Genomic DNA, 8014 nt, shown 5'->3' with positions numbered 1-8014 from the left:
AAGACTAAATCATGAAATAATAGAAAATTGAACAGAATGATAATGAACAAGGAGGTCAAATCAATACTTTGAAAATCTCCCAGCAAATACAAGCCCGGGAGTAGATGGCTTCACACGTGAAATCTACCAAACATTTAAAGAAGAATTACTACAAATATTTCTCAAACTCTTACAAAAAATTCAAGAGGAAACAACACGTCTAAACTCATTTTATGAGGCCAGCATTATCCTGACACTAAAGCCAGTCAAGGACACTACAAGAAAAAAAATTATAGGTCAATATGTCTGATAATATAGGTGTAGACATTCTCAACAACTTACTAACAAACTGAATTCAAGAACACATTAAAAGGATCATACACTATGATCAAGTGAGACTTATTCCTGCAATATATAGTTGGTTTAAAATATGCAAATCAACAAATGTGATAAACCACATTAACAGAATGAAGGATAAAGATGATATGATTATTTCAGTAGGTGCAGGAAAATCATTTGACAAAATTCAATATCTGTTCATAATAAAAACTCTCAACAAATTAGTAACAGAAGGAATATTCCTCAGCATAATAAAGGTTATATATGAAAAGATCATACTCACTGGTGAAAAGTTACAAGCTTTTCCTTTAAAATCAGAAACAAAACAAAGATATCCATTCTTACCATTTCTACTCAACATAGTATTAGATACCCTAGCCATAGTAATTAAACAAGAAATAGAAGTAAAAGTCATCCATATCAGAAAGGAAGACATAAAATTATCTGTTTTCAGATGATACGACCTTATACATAGAAAACCCAAGAGCATTCACCAAAAAAACTGTTAGAACAAATGAAATAAAGTTGCAAGATATAAAATTAACACGCACAAATCAGTTGCATTTTATACACTAATGAATTATGCTAAGGAGAACTTAAGAAAGCAACCCCATTTACAACAGTATCAAAAAGCATAAAATACTTAGGAATAAATTTAACCAAGGAGGTAAAATACCTATACACTGAAAACTATAACATATTGATGAAAGGAATTTCAAAAGATACAAATAAATGTTAATCTATCCCATGTTCTTGGTTTGAAAGATTGAATTAGTTTGTGAAAATGTCCAATGTATTCAAAGCAATCTAAAGATTCAATGTAATCCCTATCAAAGTTTCAATGGTATTTTTCACAGAAGTAGAAAAAAACCTATTCTAATATATATGTGGAATCAAAAGGACCCTGAATAGCCAAAGCAATTCTGAGGAAGAAAAGAAATCTGGAGACATCACACTTTCTGATTCCAAATTATACCACAAATTATATTATTATTATATTCCAAATTTATAGTAATCAAAACAGTATAGTATGGGCATAAAAACAGGCACACAGACCAATGAAACAAAATTCAGAGTGCAGATATAAGCCAACACATATGTGGTCAACTGATTTTTGACAAGGGCACAAGAAAATACAATGGAGAAAGAAATCTCTTCAATAAATGATGCTGGAAAAACTTGGTATCCACATGCAAAAGAATGAAACTGGACCCCAGTCTTATGCCACTCACAAGGTTAAGTCAAAATGGATCAAAGATTCCAATGTAATACCTGAAACTATAGAACTTCTATAAGCAATAGGGAAAAAGATCCTCGACATTGGTCTTGGCAGCGATTTCTTGGATAAGACACCAAAAGCAAAGGCAGCAAAAGCTGAAATAAGTGGGACTACATCAAACTAAAAATCTATCTGCAAAGTAAACAATCAATGAATTGAAAAGGGAATCTACAGAATGAAGACAATACTCACAAATGATATACCTGATAAGGGATTAATATCCAAAGTATATAAAGAACTTATATAACTCAAAAGCCAAAAAAAAAAAAAAAACAAACCAACAACAAAAAAGCAATTTAAAAATGTGCAAAGAACCTGAGTAGAAACTTTTCCAAAGAAGACATACAAATGGCCAATTGGTATATGAAAATGTGTTCAACATCACTAATCATTAGGAAAATGCAAATCAAAACCACAAAGAGATAATCACTTCACACCTGTTAGGATGGCTATTATCAAAAAGATAAGCAATAACAAATATTGGTGAGGATGTGGAGAAAAGGCAACTGTATTATACACTGTTAGTAGGAATGTAAAACAGTACAGCCATTATAGATAACAATATGGCAGTTTCTCAAAAAATTAACAATTGAATTACACTATGATCCAGCAATCTCACATCTGGGTATTTATCCAAAAGAAGTGAAATCAGTATCTTAAGAAGCTATCTCCACACCATGTTCAATGCTGCCTTGATCACAAGAGCCAAGATATGGAAACACGCTAAATGTCTTTTAATGGATGAATGGATAAAGACAATGTCTTATATGTGTATATGTGTGTGTGTGTGTGTGTGTGTGTATACATATATATATATAGTTTTATTATATTTACAGTATAATTGAATATTATTTATTCAGCCTTAAAAAATAAGAAAAGCTTGGCACTTGCTACAACATGGATGAATCTGAATCTGTAGGTCGTTAGGCTAAGTGAAATAAGCCAGACATGGAAAGACAGATACTGTATGGTACCATTTATATGTAGAATATTTAAAAAAAAAAAGCCAATTATCACAGAAACAGAGATTAGAATGCTGACGCTGATTGCCAAGGGTTTGGCGGGAGGAAGAAATGGGGTGGTGTAGGTCAAATGGTATAAATTTTCAGTTATAAAACAAAGAAATTCTGAGGATCTAATGTACAGCATGGTGACTATAGTTAATAATAAGGTATTGTATGCTTGAAAGTTGCTGAGAGTCGATCTTAAGCATTCTCATCTCACACACACACAATTAACTGTGAGGTGATGGATGTGTTAATTATTTTAATCTGGTAATCATTCTACAACGTATATGTATATCATATCATCATGTTGTGCACTTGAAATATATATAGTTGTATTTGCCAAGTTTTCCTCAATAAAGTCTTAAAACTCAAACAACCAAAAAAGTAAAAAAATGGGTACAGAATATTCACTACTTAACACTGCTTGGTTTAAGGAAGTACAATAATTATATAGAACTGTTTGTGAAAAGAGAGATTTTGAGAATCCAATTGCCAGGACCAAGACGCATTTTATATGAATAAATAGGTATTTGAATAAATGTTTGTTTATGTTAATTTTTTTAATTCACCACTTTCTATACCATCAACTAAACAGCTTTTAAGATGTTCATTGAAGCTGTTTGAAAAGTGATTAGAAAATACCCAATGTTAATCATATCTCTGATTAGTTTTTACAGACTACCTCAAAATTAATTACGTGAATCTGTTTTAATATCAGAGAAAATTGTTCTTCTGTCTCACTCTTTGTCGGTTTTAACTTATTTTGTCCATGAGACTTCATAATAGGTTGTAAAAACCTTAATGATCACTTATATGATTTTTCCCTCTTTTATTTTAGTTTTCTTCCTTTGTATCTTAAGTCCTGAGCTCCGAACAGTGTTTACTTTTGTACAAGACAACCTTTTAAAAAAATATTGTAGAGAAAAGCTACAGTGTTTTCCCATCAGAAGAAGCCTCATTACACTGTTTAGAAATGAATCTATTTAAATTGTCTTCAGTTATTTCTGATAAGTTAATCATTAATTCATGACTTAGCATTTATCAGAACGTTTAAAAACTGCATAGAACAGCCCACCATACTGCAGACTTCTCAGAAAGCATTATAGTGTTCCCTCTTTCTCACTCAATGAAACTGGAGAACTCCTAATTGACAGCTAGTGTTCCAAAGATATTTGACCATTTTATGGGTGCCAATGTTTGAGATCTCTAAATAATCTCATAAGCTACTGCTATTCCATTTATCCTCACCATGGATCAACCATATGTTCTATTTATCTCTATACTTTTAAGAAACAGATATGTGGAACTATAAAATGCACCTATCTTCTTCTTAGGCATTAGCCATCTTTACTTGTTATCAGGCCAGGGTCAGAGATTCCCAATCCAGTGAATTTTTGTTTGCAGAGGTCCCATCTTTCTACCTAATACCTTCTATGAAAAAACAACCAAGGCCATTACTTTCTTTCATAATAATTCATAATATGGTATTCTAAAGCACAATTCTAATAAGAGGAAATCTAATATTTTATTTGCCACCTCTGAACACTCAAGTCTGAATATACCAATACAAAAGAAACAAACTCTTTTTGTTAATTCATATCACATTCTTATGGCAAATAATTTGCTAAGCTTTGAAATATCAAGAAATATCTGATTGTATGGATGAAAACAATATATCTGTAATCATATTTGTGTTATCAGATATTGAAATTTACTTTTTTCTATTATTTATTTTGATTCATTTACATGGACTTTATATGTATTTGAACATTTACTTCACATTTAACAAATTTATTAATATTAAATTGTTTTCTTTATAAATGTTTTTATAGTATTAGAATATTTACTAAAAATCTTTGGTAAACTGTCTAAAACAAGGCTACTTATACTCTTTTTTCCTTTTTAGTAGGTTTTGAAGAATCTTTTTTATAACATATATTTTATATATCAAGATTGTATTTAGTCTATGAACCATATATTTATATTTGAAATATGTGCAGATCTAGAAATAATAAAAAGTCATGTAAACCAAGTAACATATGTGTCCATATGTAAAAAATCTGTAATATATTTGCTATCTATCTGTATGTGAGTATATCTATTATGTCTATCTATTATGCTCAGACAACCACTTATGGAAAAATAAAATCTCTCAGACAGCTAACTGGGAGGAAAGTTTATGATGCTATGATTTAAAAGAAGCTCCTGAATGTTCAAGGACAAAAATATAAAGCGTTAGAAAGGTCCAAGTGATTATGACTCACCAAGCTCCATCTCTTTCCTCCAATAATGTGGGTAAAAATCTTCATGTAGAGAAGAGCCTTAGTTCAAGGTTAGGAAAGTATCAGGGGGCTCACGTGTGATTTGTGGATTCCTGAAAAAAAAAGGAAACAAGGCTATCATAGTTTGAAAAATCTGGATTTGGGCCCAAATCTTAGAAGAGGAAATATAATTCAGCAGGGTTGAATCTGAGAGTTTTCTTGCCTTTCTCAAAGACTCAGGGTCTAGATTTGGGATGTTAAAAGGAAAAATAAAAATCATTAATGAAAAATTCATGTAATTCTTACCAGAAAACGTCGGCAAAAAGTAGATGAACTCAATTCACATACCAGGAGTCTTTGCTCCTTTTCCTCTATCACTTCCCTAACATTGGAGACAGTGTATTGTAACGTCCTTCACTTTTTTAGCCCTGCCTCTGGTAGTGACAGTTAGTGTTATGTTGCTAGCTGTTGGGATGGGCACCATTCGTGGGTTTCTTTCTTTCTTTTTTTTTTTTTCTGAGATTTGCCTTTTCTTTTAACCTACAAGATAGTTACGCAAAAATGGAATCTCTCATGGGTAAAATCTTGTGCATATTATTAAATTGGAACCCTATCTTTTTATTCATAGACTATTTTTTAAAACAGAGCATATATCACAAGATACATTCGAGCCTGATTTCTGTTCTCTGAAAGTCTTTATCATATATTTGTATTTCCTTAAGGACTGATTCCTTTTCTTCAAGAGAGAAGACAAATCTCATCAACATGAACCAACCACTGACACTTGCAGTGAAAAATTTACTGTCTCCAAAAAGCACTCCATACCCCCTGAGTTAGAGAGTCAGGGTTGTCCCCAAACACAAGGCAAGGCATTTTTCAGGAGTATGACCTATTTATCTTTACAACCCTGAACCTCCATGACCTCATCCTAGGGAATATTTACAACTATCCGTGTGTGATTCTGGCAGAAAAGATTATCTATATTCTTGTTGATGACCCTTGCTATGCAGTCAATATTGAAATTTGTGTGGCCTTTTGTAAAGCCAACATCACCTTCTTTCACTGAGTTTGGTGTTAGGGTGCATGCAGATAAGATGAGTTACTGTCTCTCCACACTTCACAAAACACTCCTTGAAAAATATGGGCTCTTTTAAGGGTAAAACCTAGAATTTCTTAATAGTTCATGGGTCTAATACTCATACAGAATCATATTCTTCATCGTACTGTACTATAGATCCTAGGACAGCAAAGCTGGCATCTATGTGGCTCATGAAGGGCTTAGCATGGTGAGAGACACCTAAGACAATATCTCACGGTCCATTAGGGATCTGGGGATTGTAGTAACGCTTCCTGCAAATAATCACTCACTCTTAAGAGGCCTGAACCTTCTACACCTCTGTTCCCTACATTGCTTGATATCTATGACCTTAGTTTGGCAATGCCGTGTCGGGGTAACAATCACTTTAAAAAATCATGAATAGGGCTTCCCTGGTGGCGCAGTGGTTGAGAATCCGCCTGTTGATGCAGGGGACACGGGTTCGAGCCCTGGTCTGGGAAGATCCCACATGCCGCGGAGCGGCTGGGCCCGTGAGCCACAACTACGGGGCCTGCGCGTCTGGAGCCTGTGCTCCGCAACGAGAGGCCATGATAGTGAGAGGCCCGCGCACCGCAACTGGAGAAAGCCCTCGCACAGAAACGAAGACCCAACACAGCCATAAATAAATAAATAAATAAATTAATTAATTAAAAAAAAATCATGAATAACCCTTAACAAGGCTCTCCTCACAGAAAGTACTCAGTTCCTAATCTGATTTTTATCCTACAATGAAGATGAAGGATCAGTTGGGAGATTTTGGACTTTCTCATTAAATAGTCAAATAGCTCAAGGGATAATAGTTGGGTTCTTTCAGAATCTACCAAAGAAAGAAAAAAAAAAAAAAAAAAAGAACAAGAAGAAGAAATTAAATAAGTTAGCACACTTAGGTAATTTATATCTTCAACTAACTTCATCAATCACTAATATTAGTGGGAAATATTGAAATATTTTAGGGCATTTTTTCACATTGAGATATAGTTTTCACTACTTTGGGGTCCATTACAGTGATAAAATCCTGATGGAAATACTAGGGGAACACTTGCTCTGGCAAAAGAAAGATTTTCACTAGATTGGATTCTACTTTCTGGGGGAACTCTCTTTTCCATTGTTCTCTGGGGCTGGGGGTTCCTCCCTATCCAATAACCTCCTTGACCACACCTGATGCAGGCAATATACAGGAGGTTCATCTTAAGGTATGCTCAGTTTTACAACCTACGTAATGCTGGCAATAACTTTTGGCATCCAGGTGTTGGGTGTGCAAGTCTGTCTCCCCAAGAACGCTTGAGGGAAACGCTTAACAGAGTTCCTGGGATAAAAAGGCAATCAATGATTGTGTCTTTATCCTCATTTTTAGATGAGAACCATTATTCCTAAGAAGTTGAAAGTAGAATGATGAACTCTTTTCCACCTCTTGTTATGTAGTATCTATCAATATTCTGTAATGATATTTTTTTTGTTTGTTTCAAGCCAGAAAAACCTCCAATTAAATATAGAGAAGTTGTAGTACAGCTGTAATATGAACTGTAATATAAAACAATGAAAGTATGAAAAGAGGTTAAGCAGTGTCACTTTAAAAAATTCTAATTTGAATTCTATAATTATAGGTGTCACAGAAATTTTGTCACCCTTTTGCAACTTTTGTTAAGTAGAGAATATAAAGAGGTTTGCACTTACAGCAAGAAGATATGAAATTGCAAAGAGCAAAAATCTACAGAAATTTACTAGATAATACTGAGTAAAAAGAGAACATGTTATTGTAATGAAAAAATAAAACTAAGCTGTAAAATGAGACATACAATTCTCATTTTTAAAATGTGGCATTCTGTTGTATTTTTAAAATAGATTTGTAAATCCTAGAAAACACTGTGGGGTGTTTATAAAATTAGGTGTGTATAAAATACATTAGGATTCTAATGTATTTGCTCTGTTTTTAATTGCTCATGTGTTCCTTTGTGGTTTTCCACTGTAGCCCTATTGCCATTCAAGCAGCTAATTAACCTCTATTATTAGGAGCTTTCTCCACAAAAATACCCTCTGCTTTATATTTAATTAC

Source organism: Balaenoptera acutorostrata, chromosome 1, assembly GCF_949987535.1.
Source record: "Balaenoptera acutorostrata chromosome 1, mBalAcu1.1, whole genome shotgun sequence".
In the NCBI taxonomy this organism is placed as follows: domain Eukaryota; kingdom Metazoa; phylum Chordata; class Mammalia; order Artiodactyla; family Balaenopteridae; genus Balaenoptera; species Balaenoptera acutorostrata.
The sequence above is the reverse complement of the archived record's forward strand: the minus strand, read 5'-3'. Positions refer to the sequence as shown.